Consider the following 17,987-nt stretch of genomic DNA (forward strand, 5'->3'; position numbering starts at 1 on the left):
AATGTGTCCCCAGACTGACAGGGAGACTGAGTAATGCAGTGCCCAGACTGTGATAAAATAGATATCTGGAGCAGGGACAATGAAGTGGCCCAGTCACCAAAGTGTTTGTGGAACATGTTTGAAGACTTGAGTTTAAGCCCCAGCAGCCATGTGAAATGACCAGGCATGGTGCAGAGGCAGAGGCAGGAGGATTCCAGGGCTCCCTGGTCAGCCTGGTTCATGAACTCCAGGTCCTAATGAGAGAACTTGTCTCAGAAGACAAGGTGGGCAGCTTCTGAAGTACACCACCTCTGGCTTCCACATGCACTCACCTGAACACACATGTATAATCACACATTACAAACACGCATTCACACACACACACACACACACACACACACGTATGAGGCAGTGACTTATGAAAAGCAGATGATAGGCGTACAACAGCCAAGTCACTGACATCGATAAAATACATCATCGATAGAGAAGTAAGATGTCCCTTGACTTCCACGTGTGCATCTTGGCACTTCTGACTTCCACACGTGCACTAGGGCATGAGCGATCATGTACGTGAGCACACATGCTTGTGCACACACGCAAAATAAATTAATGCAACTAAAAAATGTTTAAGTAAAAAATAAAAAGCAACTTTGAAGCCGGGTAATCCAGAACTCAGGAGGTGGAGGCAGTGGAATGGAAAGCTGAGAGGGGCCTGTCTGAGCTACATAGCAAAACCTTGTCTAAAAAAAAAAAAAAAAAAAAAAAGGCATATTAGAGATTAACTAGAGGGAGCGGGAGAGATTGCTCAGTGGTTAGAACTAGCTACTCTTCCAAAGGATCAAGGTTCAATTCCCAGAACTCACATGGCAGCTCATAACAGTCTGTAACTGCCTCCACGGGATCTGACACCCTCACACATAAATACAAGCAGATAGAACACTAGTGTACATTACATAAAAATAAATGAATCATAAAAATTATTTTAAAAGAAAAAAATTAAGTAGAAAGAACGTTTGAATTTCATTCACCAACTCTCATTTTTGCTGATATTTTGGGGCCTTTACAAAATTTTAACATAGCGGGCTGGAGAGCACTGCCTGCTCTTCCAGAGGTCCTGAGTTCAATTCCCAGCAACCAGAAGTAGCTCAAAACCATCTATAATGGCGTCAGATGCTCTCTTCTGGCACTTTGTACAAGCAGATAGAAGACTCATGTAAAATAAATAAATAAATCTTAAAAAAAAAAAAAAAAACAGGCAGTGGTGGCGCACGCCTTTAATCCCAGCACTTGGGAGGCAGAGGTAGGCGGACTTCGGAGTTCAAGGCCAGCCTGGTCTACAGAGTGAGTTCCAAGACAGCCAGGGCTACACAGAGAAACCCTGTCTCTAAAAACAAACAACAACAAAAAAAATTTAACATATATAGCGAAACAGGACAAATTATAAAATCTACTATTGCTATAAATGAAAATTTTCATCTTACATGAATTGTATTACTGATTCTGAATATCTATAAAAGTAAAAATATATTTTCTTTTTTTATTTATTTTTAAAACCTGGGCTGGCTAATTTTATGTCAATTTACATAAACTAGAATTACCTAAAGAAGGGAAACTCAGTTGAAAAAAATGTCTCCATAAGATCCTGTCGAAGAAGAAGAACGAAGACCAAAGTGTGGACACTGTGCCCCTTCTTAGAATTGGGAACAAAACACCCATGGAAGGAATTACAGAGACAAAGTTTGGAGCTGTGACGAAAGGATGGACCATCTAGAGACTGCCATATCTGGGGATCCATCCCATAATCAGCTTCCAAACGCTGACACCATTGCATTCACTAGCAAGATTTTGCTGAAAAGACCCTGATATAGCTATCTCTTGTGAGACTACGCCGGGGCCTAGCAAACACAAAAGTGGATGCTCACAGTCAGCTATTGGATGGATCACAGGACCCCCAATGGAGGAGCTAGAAAAAGTACCCAAGGAGCTAAAGGGATCTGCAACCCTATAGGTGGAACAACATTATGAACTAACCAGTACCCCGGAGCTCTTGACTCTAGCTGCATATGTATCAAAAGATGGCCTAGTCAGCCATCAATGGAAAGAGGGGCCCATTGGACTTGCAAACTTTATATGCCCCAGTACAGGGGAACGCCAGGGCCAAAAAGTGGGAGTGGGTGGGTAGGGGAGTGGGGGGGAGGGTATGGGGGACTTTTGGGATAGCATTGGAAATATAAATGAGGAAAATACCTTAAAAAAAAAAAAAAAGATCCGGTCGAAGGCATTATCTTAATTAGTGATGATAGAGGAGGGCCCAGCCCATCGTGGGTGGAGCCATCCCAGGGCTGGTGGACCTGGGTACTATAAGAAAGCAGGCTGAGCAAGCCATGAGGGCAAGCCAGTAAGCAGCATACCTCCATGTCCTCTGCATCAGCTCCTGCCTCCAGGTTTCTGAGCTGTTTGATTTCCTGCCCTGAGTGTTTTCAGTGAAGAACAGTGATGTGGAAGTGTAAGTCAAACAAACCCTCTCCTCTACAAGTCGCTTTGGTCGTGGTGTCCCCTCACAGCAATGACAACCCTAACTACAAAATCCAAAATGCATTAAGATAACAAAAAGCATATTTGTACTATGATTTAGTAGTTGCCTCAAATGAACCTTTTGTAGACATTTCAGTTTTGTTAATATTTACTTACTAGTTACTAGAAAATTATGTACATAAGCTATTAATCACATCAGGCTATAACCCAACAATCAAAGTTCAAACTATAAGGTAGATATGAACACTGTCAAGTAAATTGTGTGCCTTTCTCTTCTTAGGGCTGTATTTATTTTAATTAATTAATTAATTAATTAATTAATTAATTAATTCCTTTTTTGAGTCAGTGTCTATGTTGCCCAGTCTGGACTTGAACTCCAATGTTCAAGAGGTTCTTCTGCCTCAGCTCCAGAGTAGCTAGAACTACAGAGGCATCCATCACACCTAGACTATTTTTTACTGATATGATTATGCAGCTCTTGTGTGTGTGTGTGTGTGTGTGTGTGCTTGTTTGTTTCAGCTCTGCTTTCAGAAAGAGAAAGAGAGAGAGAGAGATTGTCTAGGTGGCCCAGCCTTGAACTCACTGTCTTCCTTCCTCTGTCTCCTGAACACAGATTTCAGGCACAGGTCATAACGCCTGTCTTATGTACAGAGGCACAGAAAAGGAGGGTGTTCAACTTCTGTACTTCCACTGTAACTGTTATTGTTTATTTCTATTTTGTGGCACTAGAGTTTGAAACCGAGGCCTTACATTATGCTAAGCCAATGACGAGTCAAATCCCAGCTAATATTTGTTTATCACTTCAAATGTATTACCAAAACTTATAAAACTACATAAAGGAACATTTAACATGATCTATTCTGGACTTCAAATATAATTGGGTGTCAAATAAATTGTTAAAGGGAAACAGTGATAAGTACTGAAATTTTGTTAATTATCTTTTCAATGTATTTTTCTATAATAAGATGTTTAAGAGAATAATTATAAATGTCTGAGATAATAGATATACCAATTACCTTGTATGGGCGTGTGTGTATTGGAATGATATACTGTATACCATAAATATATACAATTACTATATGTCAATTAAACTCCATTAATTTAAATTTATCATTTAAATGATATTTTATTCATTTACTTTGTGTGCATGTGTGTGTGCCCATAAACACTCATCACAGTTTAAGTATGGAGGGGGTGGGGGTTGTCAAAGAACAGCTTGAAGGAATCAGTTCTCTCCTTTGACCACGTGGGTCCTGAGGATTGAACTCAGTGGGTGACCTCGCCCACTGAGCCAGTACACAAGATGCATTCAAGGCACAAAGAGCTTGCATCTGAGGGATTAGGTAATCAGACTATAAAGGTAGCCATCCCTGGGATGAAGCAGGACATAGAGACTGGACTTGAGTACATTTACGACAACCATCATTAATGAACCTGCCTAAAGATAGGACTATGAAGGTAGCTTTCTTTAAGGGCTCAGGGATAGAATGGGACTCAGGGGAATTTTCATTGTCCAGATGAATTTTAAAATGGCAAAGTAGCTTCCAGATCTTTATTACTATTGTGCATTCCTTTGGGGACCCTAGGATAAAAGAATCTAAAACAAACCTCATACTAGCCAAGAAATTAATTAGAATGAAGAGAATTGCAATAATTGAGACCTGCCAGTAACAGCAGGAGCTAAAGCATTCAGTGGTAGATATCTTCCTCCAGAGCCTGCTTCAGTTAATAAGAACTTTATTTTTCATTTTTTATTAATTAAAAAAAACAGTCTTATTCTGCAGCTCATGTTGGCGTGGAACCCACTGGGTAGCCCAGGTTGGCCTGGAACTTACTGTTCATCCCAGGCTAACCTCAAAATCAAAGTATTGAGTGCTGGGATTATAGCTGTGAGTCACTGCACCCAGCAATAATATCCTTCTGCTCACTGGAATGATCAGATCCCAGTCATAGTAGAATTTCTGGATCCCCAAGTTAAAGAACAAAGAGCCAGGTGTGTAAGGGACTGTGAAGGCAGCCCGTGGCACAGTGAGGACTCCAGCTTCCTTGCTCCTCTCTAGAGAAGACAGGCCATGTCAAGTTACTGTCACGAACCTGCGTTTGCAGAGTCCATTTGCTAAGTTCAGTGTCTCCTGGTGACAGCAATAGAAGTGTAGTTATTTTGTTTGTTTTGTTTTGTTTTTTTCGAGACAGGGTTTCTCTGTGTACCTCTGACTGTCCTAGAACTCACTCTGTAGACAAGGCTGGCCTCGAACTCATAAATTCGCCTGCCTCTGCCTCCCAAGTGCTGGGAGAAGTGGTGGCACACGCCTTTAATCCCAGCACTTGGGAGGCAGAGGCAGGCAGATTTCTAAGTTCGAGGCTAGCCTGGTCTACAGAGTGAGTTCCAGGACAACTAGGGTTACACAGAGAAACCCTGTCTCGAAAAAAACAAGCAAGCAAGCAAACAAACAAACAAAAAAGATATGCTATTTGAAGTGAAGGTCAGTATCACCAATTTCTGAGTTGCTTCCTTAGAAACAACTGAGGTTGGCTTCTTCATACTTTGTTTCCTTTGTATAGTTTCTAGTCTCCGGGGTTGCTCAGGAGCTGGCCAGCCCTTATGATGGCCACCTTTTGTTTCTTTCTTTTTTTCTTTTTTTCCTTTAAATTAACTTTTATAGTAACAGGTTTCATTGTGGCAATTCCATATCCACCTTTCCTTCCAGGGTCCACATAGTCTGTTCGCTGTTCCCCCTCCCTTCCCCATTTGCCCCACTAGTTAACACTCTGGCGTTGAATTCTAGAAAATTTGTGCTTTAGAGCCAATTTAGCCTAACTCTTTCATTTTTCAGATTAGGAAAAAAAAAAGTCCTGGGAAGCTGGGCGATTTGCCTGAGATATCTCAGCAAGGTCAAGGCAGAGCTGGGTTTAATTGGGGGCGCTGGGAGGGGAGGCTTTGTCTCTAGTGCAGGATACATACACAAAAGGAGACTGTTGCCGTGGTTCTGAAGCTAGCAAATCAGACAGATGTTTACAGATGCATGAACACACAGCACCCAACAATAGCTCTCTCCTCAGAAGCCTGACTGGTGCTTGAGAGTTCTCCTGAACCAGAAGGAGCACAAGGAGAGGGAGGGGAGGGGGGGACAAAAACCACGGATGCCATGCTTGGGATGGGGCTGGCGGCGTGGAGCGCTTGTGGACAGAGACTTGGGTGAGGCTCTGGCTCCATCGTGTCCCAGCTGGCTTCTGTGGGAAGCCTGTTGGTTTCATGACACTGTTGTAGGCATCCTGCGGATTTTACATCACCCAAAGCTATAAATGGTTTTGCATGGGGGGCGGGGGGAAAGGGAAAGAAAAAGAAAGGGGGGGGGGAATTACAGGTCTCCCACAGCCCACAAAAATATGCTCCACCTAAAAAGAAGGCCATAATTTGGCTGCATCCAGCTGGGTCAAACAAAATCGGAGCCAAGGTTGTCCTGTATTGTCCCGAGAGGTGGCCCAACATTAGCAGGAAAGGGAGAAACGCAAAATCACTCACACAATGGACTACATTTTTTTTTTCACAGAGACAGCACAGCAATAACACAGCAAGACCTTGGCGTCCGCCAGGTTAGGCCTCCTGGCTACATTAAAATCACTTGCAAGCTATTATTTATAATTTTATAGCATCTCACATTTGCAAATTGCCTAGTGATGAATTGGAGCAGCTCGTTGCAACAAGGCGAGAGGGAAGTTGAGTATTTTAACCCCTTTTTTATTCGCATAACAAGAAATGGAGACAAACAGTAAGCATCTATAGTAGAGTCTGCTGATGGCCTATTTACTTTGGCTACAGCCAGGGCTTTGTGCCTGGCCCACTTTAGGCTCACCAAATGTTCCTGTTTGCTTGAGATGGAGGGGTTTTCTGGTAAGTGGTACTCTCAAGAGTATTAAAGCTAGGACAGTACTGGGCAAATAGAGGGAGAGATGGTCACACTATACACTATATGTGGAATAATTTCTGTCTGATCATCTAACTATCTATCATTTTTACATAGATGTAGATAGAATTTTTTTTCTCCTGGAGACAGGATCTCATGCTGTCCAGTGCTATGTCCCATCATGCCTGATTTCAGTTTATGCAGTATTGGGGATCGAACCCAAGGCTTCAGGCAGGCTCAGTAAATACCACCAGATGACCTATATCCCTACCCTCTTTGTTTGTGTGTTTACTGCTCATTTTACCTTTTGTTACTGTTTTATCTTGCTATGTTTCAAACAGCAGAACCTTAAACTGACGGTTTTGTTGTCTTTAATATAAGAAACCCTTAAGTGATATTAGACAGCTGATTGTTCATTGTTGTTCAATTCCTGGGAATTTATATGCCCACTACTGACCTCTGAAATGGTTTTGATAATTATGTGTCAAAAGCTTAAAGCAAAATGCAAGTAAGAGAATTTGATTTTATTTTTTTATATACTAAGCAATCAATTTAGAAACCATTCTGTCTCCTGAGAATAACTTGGCCAAAGGACACACTTCATATCTGGTTTATTCTCTTTGACAGGCTAACATTTAAACACATAAATTCAAAGAGCCACCAGAATAGATACAATGAAACATTTTACCTCTGGCTGAGAAATCCCTTGAGTTAAAATTGTTTCCAACTAGAATAACAGACTACTTTATCAGCAGCCAGGAGGATAGAACGGACTTGGTGCCAACATTTTTATGGTGGGACGTCATGAATTGAATGGAGCTTTCATTAGCTTTACAGGCTTGAAAACCCAGAAGGGTCTGAGTGAGGTAGCTACACGCACTAGCAGGGCCTGGCAGTGTGAGGCCTCGAGAGACAAGTCAGAGGGCAGGCAGGCTCCAGACACACTGTGGGTAGCAGTGACGACTGACGATTAGACTTGAGCTGCAGAATTCTGTTATTCATGCATTCCTCGGCCTCTGGTGGGAGATAACATGGCCTATTTAAAGAAGATGAAGAAAGCAACAGGGTGCAAAGAAAGAGTCAAACAGATACAGAACTACATGGGAGGTTGGACGGCTCCCTTAGCTGCCAGTTTCTAAAGTGTACTTTCAAGAATAAAGAAGAAATATGGTGTCGGGTAAGTTCAACTCAAGTCTTCACACGAAAGCAGTGTAAGCGGAACCTGGCCTTCCTCCAGGGAGTACACAGTGTCTTCCAGAGCAAATAAAAGCACACTCTTCCCACAGCCGCCCCCACTTCCCTGTCACCAGCTTGAGGTCACCTTTGATAGACACCGAAGTACTAAGTTAACTTCGAATCCCCATACTCCATGTTAAAGTCTTTCCAGCACGTATTGGTCCTCTGTGTAGCCAGTTCTCTCTGGTGAAACTGGTATTTTCTGAAGCATTCACATAGAAAGGGGCTGGGATATAAACACTGTGGGCCTTGAGAGAGGTACTTTACGAGTTGTGGCAGCCTACTGCAAGTCTAGAGGTAACTACAGGTCATCTTTTTCCTTTCCTGCGCTGTCCATCCCTGGGTAACATAAGCACCCCTTACCTGGGAAAGGGTAATGTGAGGCTTTGTGATCTCTCAGAGCCAATTGGCGTTTACTATTCTAAGGCTCCTCGGGGCTTGGCACAGCTCCAGTCTCCAGCCCAGACGCTTCGTTTCGTCCTGAAGAATTTCTTTTTATGAACTGTGTAAGAGAAATCATTTTCTCTACCGCACATTCAACACATAATTGCTTCTGATACCAGCATATGGGGTTTGTTCCCTATGCCCAACTCTTCCCCAACCTTTCCCCCCAGGCAGTTACTGACTGGGAAACCTAGTTTCACTCAATTCTGACACTGTCTACCTAACGTTAGCATTAGCTCTCCTACCACCAGTCACTAGACAACTACCCTTCCCCCAATCCCTGCTTCAGGCAGCAATGGAAAGTGTGGGTTCCCCATCACCCACAGCTTCTATCTGACATGATTAGAAGACATAGGCTCCCACAATGCTCTTCTCAGATTTGATCACTTGCTCTAATAGCTCGCATAACTGAAAGCCAAAAAGTGTTTACTAGCTAAATCACTATTTATTACCAAGGATCTATCACAGGACAGAAATATACAAACACTCGAAGAGATATACAGAGAGAAGGCTGGAGGGTGCTGACACCGTAGCCTCTGTCCCTGAGGAGTTTGGTACCTTGGTCTCTCTCCTGACCTGTGGTTATAGTCTTGTTAACCAGCCCAGTTCTTCAAACCCCATATTTTAGGCATTTCTTTAAAAAACAAAAACAAACAAACAAAAAACAAAACACAAACTCCTTTTTTATTTTTTTTTCAGATTCATTTATTTATTTTATGTATATGAGTACAATGTAGCTGTCTTCAGACACACCAGAAGAGGGTATTAGATCCCATTACAGATGGTTGTGAGCCACCATGTGGTTGCTGGGAGTTGAACTCAGGACCTCTGGAAGAGCAGTCAGTTCTCTTAACCGCTAAGCCATCTCTCCAGCCCCATTTTAGGCATTTCTATGGAGACATCATTGTAAATAAATCATAACTGATTGATCATCAACTCATTCTTCTGTTCCTCTCCCTCTCCTTCCTTCCAGGAAGGAGGAGGGTACTGGAAGTTCTAAGTTTCTAATCATGGAAAAATATATCTCTCATCTCTCTTTCTCTCTTTCTCTCTCTCTCCCTCTCCATAGTACATCCATCCATATATATGTATACATACATATGCCCATAGACATTTATAATAGCAATGATGATGCCTTGATTCATTGGTTTATCCCTACCTCAGAAGATCCCAGAATAGTAAATGAGACTGACTGACAAGCCACAGTAAGAAGGTTCATTGTCTTGCAACCCTGAATTCCTGGTTAGCATCAGACCCAGGCAGAGTCCCACAGTATGCAGTGGTTCTTCACTCTAGAGTGAAGAGTGTGGGCATGTACCTAGGAGATAGGCCAAGCGTCATGGCTGCAGGGATCTGAACCAGCCACAAGGACATCGCTGCAGAGGAAACCAGCTCGGTTGGACTGTGCACTGCTAAACTTGACTGTGGTTGACCTGTTTCTGTCATTTTTCCTGCCTCAGAGCTAATGGCCATGGCCAGGAAGATGATGTGCTTGGTCACCTTACGTCAGCATCTTCTCTGGGGGAACAAGGGAAAGAATGGGGTTATGTGACTGACAGCCTCACCAGGACCTGAGGAGATGAAGAAGGCGGAGACTTCAAAGAAAAGAGGAACCATGTTATCAAAAATATAAGGGAACTGACATTTCTGGATGAGGTCCCCTCCTTCCTTCCAATGCTCATTCCCTGACTACACAAATCAGTGTGTTTGCATGCCTTCCATTTCTTGAACCTAGTAGATAAAGGAATGACATGTTTTCTGTTGTTTTGTGCAAAAGGTTATTTGACTACGCAACCCACTTACTACTAGGAATTGAACTAGTATATATATATATATATATATATATATATATATATATATATATGTGTGTGTGTGTGTGTGTGTGTGTGTGTGTACATACATATATACATATACATATACATATATATACATACATACATACATGGAGCCACAGTGATGGCTTAGAGGTGAAGAATGCTTCATGGTCTTCTAGAAGACACTTTGGGTCCCAGTACCCATGTCAGGTACACACACACACACACACACACACACACACACACACACAGAGCATACATTCACATAGACACACATACACATAAAAGTTTTAAAATCTTTAAAAAATCATTGGGGCTGAAAATAATACAATAGACCAAAGGTGAATTCTTTTATGCTTCTGAAAACCAAGTGATTAATGGAAAAGCTAACTCAAGAAAATATATAAGGAAAATAGTTTTATTCTTGCTACATAGAAAGGTGGGTTTTTCCAGGACCCCAGGTTCAGTTACTATTTTTCTAATTCCTTAAATGTCCCACCAAAGCACGGATCTCTCTCTCTTTCTCTTCTAACGCATTTCAGAAATTCGGGGACCAAGGCAGAACATTTAGTTTAGTTGGCACAATGCCTGCCAAATGTGCAGGAAGCCCTGGACTTGAGCCTTGACCCTGAGCATCACATAAGCCAGCCTATAATCCTAGTACTTGAGAGGTGTAGGCTGGAGGATCAGAAGCTGAAAGTCATCCTTAGCTCTTTGGTAAGTTTGAAGCCAGCCTGGGATACATAAGACCCTGTTACAAAAGCAATAACAAAAAGAGCAAAAACAGAGCTCAGAAGTGGAGGTTGAACTGGTACCCGGTGGCGTTCTTCATTACTGTGGGTGTCTCGAGAGAGAAACATCTTGGGTGTCAGAGTCATGAATGAAAGTCCTCTTGTACTGTCTCCCAGCATCATCACTGTTGACTGAGCATAGGCTTGGCTGCCTTATCACGTTGCTTCTATTTGGCCATTGGGTTTAGGGGATAGTGCTTACATTAGAAAATAAATAACTTACCAGTTTCTCTTCATCCTTCCATTTCTTAGGACCTTCATCTGTCTCTGATTTCCCTAGCAAGGAGAAAATAATGTGGTTTTATCTCTTTCCACTTTATGATGAATATCCCTAGAACTAGAGCTACGAGTAATTGTAAGTTGCCATGTGGGTGCTGGGAACCAAACCCAGATACTTTAAGAGCAGAGGCAGCCTGTACCTAGCCTCTCACAGTGTGCCAGTTCCTGAAAAGCATTAAGGGAATCTTGTCATTTTAGGGTGTGCAGAGACTGAGACTAACTTCTCCTTACACACTTTCTATTTCAATGGGAAAATCTAGTCAAGGACTAGCTATGCTCTGCTGAAAAGAGGCTGCATCATTCCTAATTAGTTTCCCATTGCCATGAAGTGACACAATGACCAAGGCAATGCTCATCAAGGAAAGTATTTAATTGGGCCTTGCTACAGTTTCAGAGGTTTAGCCCATTATTGTCATAGCGGGAGTATGATGGCACCGAGAGAGACATGTTGCTGGAGAAGTAGCTAAGAGTTCTACATCTGTATCTGAAGGCAGTAAGAAGCGACAGACATAGGCCTAGCTTGGGCTTTTGAAACCCAAAAGCCAGTCCCAGCGATACACTTCCTTCAACAAGCCATGCCTATTCCATCAAGACCACACCTCCTAATCCCTGTCAAGTAGTGCCACTTCTTGATAACGGAGCATTCACATATATGAGCCTATGGGTGGCCATTCTTATTCAAACCATGACACCTAGGCATGTCACGGGATACACAGCATAGGTTTCCTATGTCGAGATGCCCTGTCTCTTTCCTTAGTCTCTGCCACATTGCTAGTCTGCTCCTCTAGCTCCTAGACCAGGGGTCTAGATTTCAGACTCATCCAACCTTCGGACTTTTGCCTCAGGTCCAGGTTTCAGTCATCCTCACTGCATCCTTTATTATCTTCTGAACTGTCCATCACAGCCTTGAGTTTCCACTGTCGGAATCTTTTGGTCAGCAAGCCATCTTGTTCATGAATGCCACAGCAGAGACACTAACACTGAATTGCCATATGCCTATCACCAACATTCAGTAATTAAGCTTCTGCCACATTGATTTGACCCAGTCCTTTTTTTTTCTTTTGACTGTATTGGAGTTTGAACCCAGGGCCTTGTGTGTGCTAGGTAGGTAAGCACTCTACCACTGAGCTATGTGGCCAAGGACTTGTTTCTTTATTTTTTTAATTGTCATTTGCTGAGATACCTTAAAGCAAATGCCAGACATCACATAATTTCACCTCTGACACTCTCAAAATACTGACCTTTAAGAAAACAGCCACAGTGTCATTATCCCAACTAACAAAATTAATTTTGGCATCATAGTCTACCCAGTCTGTAATTAAACTTCCCCAATTGTCTCCAAGGTGTCCTTTTATAGTTGGTTTGTCTGAATCAGGACCCAAACAAGCTCCCCACAATATGTTTGGTTAGCATTTGGGATTTAATATTAATTTCCCCACCCTTGAGTATTTTTGGTTTTGGCTGATTAATGTGCTCAGGGGGTGTGGGGTGGGAACTGTTCATTTGCTGAGACTGGAGCTAAGACCTAGTGTTGAATGTGTGTGGCAGGTGTGGAGCGGTGAGGGGGAGGGGTAGAGGCATGGGAATGGGGTATTAAGGTTTTAGCATCTGGGGAGACAAATGGTACTGGTCTCATCTTCAGGCCAGACATAAACATAATAATTACAGCTAGCATGTATTAGACCACGCTGCATAACTGTTATTTTGGAATTTTAACTTTACATAATACAATATAAAATATATTTAAAATCTGTTATATAATATATTATACATGTATATATTATACATTATAAATATATGATATATATAGATATATTTATATCATAATTTTATATTTTAATTGTAATAATATCATATAAAATAATTGGGAGCTTTTAAGGCTTTTTTGGGGAGTCTCTGCTGGAGAAGTGGAGGGAAAAGTGTTCCTTGTTTTGGTTGTGGGAAGTCACAGAGTTTTATGAGCCTGTCAGGCAGCTATCTGAACCTGTTCCTTCATTACCAAATATGCTTTGCTCTTAAAATCCTCAGGGTGGGCACGGTGTGATGGCAATCCTTTCATCCTCGGTTCTGGACATGTCTGTGTCACTCCTCCTCCATCCCCACTCCCTGCTGTAAGTTGTATATAGTCCCCAAATGTCACATTTCCTGGCGACAGGCTCTGTGATTCATCCCTCGTGGCAACAGAAGGCAGCCTGGAGTTCAGGAGATAGAGGGACTTTCTCCAAGCCCTTCTGAGTGAGTGGGAGTATTACTCACCACCCGTCATGGTTTCTGACCCTGGAGATGAGATCACAGGCACACTACAAAGTTTGGAGGGTCCTGTGTTGTTAGACACTGTTTCATACACTCAAGATGCCGCAAGACCTGACCGTGAAATGATGAGTGTATCTGACCGGGAAAATATAGGTGGAGGGGGCTAGAGAGATGGCTCAACAGTTAAGAGCACTGGTTGTTCTTCCAGAGGACCTGGGTTAGATTCCCACCTACATGGCAGCTCACAACTGTCTGTAACTCAAAGATCCAACGTCCTCACAAAGACATACATGCAGGCAAAATATCATTGCACATAAAATAAAAATAGTGGGGGGCTGGTGAGATGGCTCAGTGGGTAAGAGCACCCGACTGCTCTTCCGAAGGTCCAGAGTTCAAATCCCAGCAACCACATGGTGGCTCANAATAAATAAATCTTTAAAAAATAAATAAATAAATAAATAAATAAAAATAGTGTGTATTTGTGTGTGTATGTGTCTGTGTGTGTATGTGTGTGTATGTGTGTTTGTGTGTGTGTGTTTGTGTGTATATGTGTGTGTGTTTGTGTGTGTGTGTTTGTGTGTATATGTGTGTGTGTTTGTGTGTGTGTGTATACAGCCCAGCTGGAGTTGTTTCATATGGACAGCAGGCAGAGGCACTGAGGAAGATGGACCTAAGCACAGGAAATCTCTGTGACTTGAGGTGAGTTGGGGTTAAGGGCTGAGACACTATGAAGTGAATATCAGAAACAGACCAAGACAGATTCTGGAAAATGCCAGGGCTGAATCTGGTCCATGAAACTAACACAGTGTTGAAGCAATCTGGGATCTGGTATCTTCCTAAATTAGATATCTCTTCCCAGGGTATATCTGAGAACCAAGCTGGAAGAAGCTCAAGCAAATCAGACTTTACACTTGGGAGATACCGTCCCCCATGGGGCCACGTTAGAGGGCTGCAAGCCTGACCCTACACCTGGGCTGAACCCATATTAAAGGCATTGCTCTCTGAAAAAGTTCTTTCCCAAGGATCTGCCCCTGTGATGCCTTCCCCAGGAAATCCCCTGGTACAAAAATCTGCACAGAGCTGAACACCGCAGCATAGCCAAGTTGGTGAAGATGAAGGAAGAGCTGTTTATTGCAGCTAGTGTCTAGGTATCTTTGATAACTGACAACTAGACAAGGAGCCACCATTTAGGCAAAGTAGTTAGGTTCAAACGTCCACAATGTACTGAGGCTCTAGCTGTTCTAGCCACTTACATCTTTGAAGGGAAAAATATATTTTTAAAGATTTGTTGGACTGGGATTATGGCTCAGTGGTAGAGGTATTGTCTAGCATTTGTAGTGCCCTTGGTTAAATTCCTAGCACCATAAGAAGAAAAAATCAGAAATGTCATCATTGCCCCCCCCCCACTTTTCTTGCTTGAGGGACACAAATCTATATAGAGATTCACAGCTAAAATAAATATAAATTTAAGTCCAATAGACCTGTACTCCTAATGGCCCCCTTCAATGGTAGGAATGTTTAATGATAGTTTAGCTTATGGAAACCCCAGTGACCAGGTTCCAAACAGTCTCAACTGGGAAACCCAAGTCTTTTTCTTTTGGAAATTCTCAATGATAGGTTTTCAAAGCAGCTGATAAAACAGTTAATTATAGTGAGGTGTTTGGCTCCCCCGCCATAACATGCACTTTCCTCTTCTCTATGATTGGAGCCTTTTGTCACGTTCCCTAAGCCGGGTTAGCTAGTGTTACCATCTGCTTTCCCCGCTTGGGTGAAAGCCGAAATTACAACATAAGTGGAAGGTCAGTACCGAATGCAAGATCCCGTACAAGAACCTTCAGGTGAACCTCTCTCGGGACCTCCCCTCCCTCCTACTTCGCCACCCCCCCACCCCCACCCCCGTTCGATTCTCTCCACTTGTGTTGGTCTCAGACAAAGCAGGTAGAAGATTGGGAAAAGTCAAGTAGATTTCTGCTTCTGTTCAGAGGCTCTTTCATTTGGGGACCAGAACGCACTGAGAAGGCACTGCTGAGGGCATCAGAATAACAAGTCCTGAGGGTGTTAATGCTGCAGACAGACGTAGGGGATGGCTGCCCCCTCCTGTTTATCCCGCCTAAAGCTCATCTCCGTGTTTCTGCTGGACTCACTCCTACACTTTCTGCAAGCGTTTGCAAGCTGTCATCTTCTCAACATAACCCCGTCTGACCCCTCTTCATTTTGCTACCTTGTCCTAGACAGATCACCCTACTTGCTCTCCCTTTTTTCCCTCTGGAACTTGACACCTACTAACATTCCGTGTAATCTGATCATTTGCTGTGTAACTCATTCATTGGCTGTATTGACCTGCCGGTTTCATCACCTAGAAATAGGTTTCTTTTTAATTTACACACTTGATACATCCCTGGAACACTGCCTGGCTCCTAAGAGGCTCAGTGGATATTTGCTAGACTCAAGAGCTGGCACTTGCTAGGTGTGGTAGCGCACACTTTTGATCTGAGCACTCGAGAGGCAGAGGCAGGCAGATCTCTGAGTTCAAGGTCAGCCTGGCCTACAGAGTGAGTTCCAGGACAGTGTGCGCCACAGAGAGAATCCTGTCTCAAAAAACCAAAATCAATCAATCAAAGGAGCTTTGTTATTGATACTGATTTTGTTGGTTATGTTGGCTCATGCCAGTAATACCAGCACTTGGGAGGCTAAGGCTGGAGGATTTCTATGAGTTCCAGGCCAGCTTGAGACCATTTTCTACCTGTTTCTATTTTCATGCATAGATGTCTCCTCTAGAGCTGGAAGAGTTAAGGGTCAACAGTTAAGAGCACTGGCTGAGTCGGGTGTGGTGGCGCACACCTTTAATCCCAGCACTCCGGAGGCAGAGGCAGGCAGATTTCTAAATTCAAGGCCAGCCTGGTCTATAAAGTGAGTTCCAGGACAGCCAGGGCTATACAGAGAAATCCTGTCTCGGAAAAAAAAAAAAAAAAAAAGTTCCCAGCACCTAGTTAGGGGTTCGCAGCCATCGATAACTCCAATTCCAGAAGATCCAGCATCCTATTCTGGTTTCATGAGCAATACATATATGTAGTGCTCATACATACATGCAGACAAAACATATAAAATAAAAGTAGACAAATTTTATTTTTAAAAATATCTCTCAGCTGGGCGTGGTGGCACACACCCTTAATCCCAGCACATGGGAGGCAGAGGCAGGCAGATTTTTGAGTTCGAGACCAGCCTGGTCTACAAAGTGAGTTCCAGGACAGCCAGGGCTATACAGAGAAACACTGTCTTGAAAAACAAACAAACAAACCTCTCTATTCATTTTGTTTTGTTTTGTTGTTTTGTTTTGTTTTTCAGACAGGGTTTCTCTGTAATCCTGGCTGTCCTGGAACTCACTCTGTAGACCAGACTGCCCGGCTATCTTTTCTTCTTAAATTGAGCCTTCATCTTTCTACTACAGAGTCAGCTTAGCTCTTTTTAACTATTCACATTTGCTTCCTGGGAGTTATTTTGGTGTCCCTGGTTGTAAAGTCTCTGAGCAGAAACCGTATTCTGAATAACTGGACAAATACAATCTGAATAAGCGTATGTGGAGCGATGGAAAATTCTTTTCATGCTACAACACAGTGTTTCTTATGACAATAGCTATTATGTTCACTTTATAGGGAAAAAAAAGGCAATTTGCAAAGTCCTTTCATGCTCGAGGTTTTTAATCCTCCTAAGAATTCTTCAGGCTAGGTAGCAAAGGTATTATTATGTTCATTTTACATCTGGGAAAAGAGAAGCTAGGTTAAATTTAGATAGCAGCAGTTGCTTCATCAAGATTAAATGATATCATCATGGAAGTTTCTGGCACAAAGCTGGAACTCAAGACACATCAGTTTCCCCTTCTCTAAGCGATCTCAGAGAAGCTACTGAGATAAACTGATATATATCCTGTTCTCATAGTAAGCCAAGTGCTTAACACATTTTAAGTTCTGCGTCTCTAAATTGTAAGCTGTTGGCCAGTAGCTTGTTTAGTCTCATTTACCTATGGAGTAACAGATTCAGAAAAGCTAATAACCTGCACAAAGTCACACAGCTAGCAAGTGAAATCAAGATTTGAACTCAGCTCCACAATCACAAACTCCCTCAATTACATAAGAAGACAATGTCTTGCTGCACAATGGTGGCACAAGCCTTTAACCCTAGCACCCAGGAGGCAAAGGCCGTCAGATCTCTGTGAGTTTGAGGCCAGCCTGGTCTACAGAGTGAGTTCCAGGACAGCCAGGGCTGTTAATAGCAGAAAAACCCTCTCTTGAAAACCCAACCAACCAACAAACCAACTAAGCAAACAAAGAATACAGTGTCTCTTTGGTAGTGTTAGTCACCTTTCTTTACTATGACAAAGACCCTTTGGCTCACAGTGTCAGAGATTTCAGCCCATGGTCACTGGGCTCAGTTGCCTGTGGCAGTGCAGTCATTGTGGGGGGCGGGAGCACACAGTGAAGGAAGTAGCTTACCCCACTGAAATGGGAAACTAAGAAACCGGAAGGAACCAGGGTTCCAAGTGTCCTTTGAGGGTAGAACCCCAATGGTGTGATTTTATTCCACTAGACCCCACCTTCTAAAGGTTTTAGCAGTAGAGCGCTGTCCTACAGTGACAACTTGGTGTGTTGGTGGCATGTATGGGAAGTGTGAGCACAAGCAAGAGCCTTCAGTCACCTGGAAATGGTTTCCTTTGAGAAGGAAATCTCTGGACCCTTCAGAAGTTCCATGGAATT

This window comes from Mus caroli, chromosome 1, assembly GCF_900094665.2.
Source record: "Mus caroli chromosome 1, CAROLI_EIJ_v1.1, whole genome shotgun sequence".
Taxonomy (NCBI): Eukaryota; Metazoa; Chordata; class Mammalia; order Rodentia; family Muridae; genus Mus; species Mus caroli.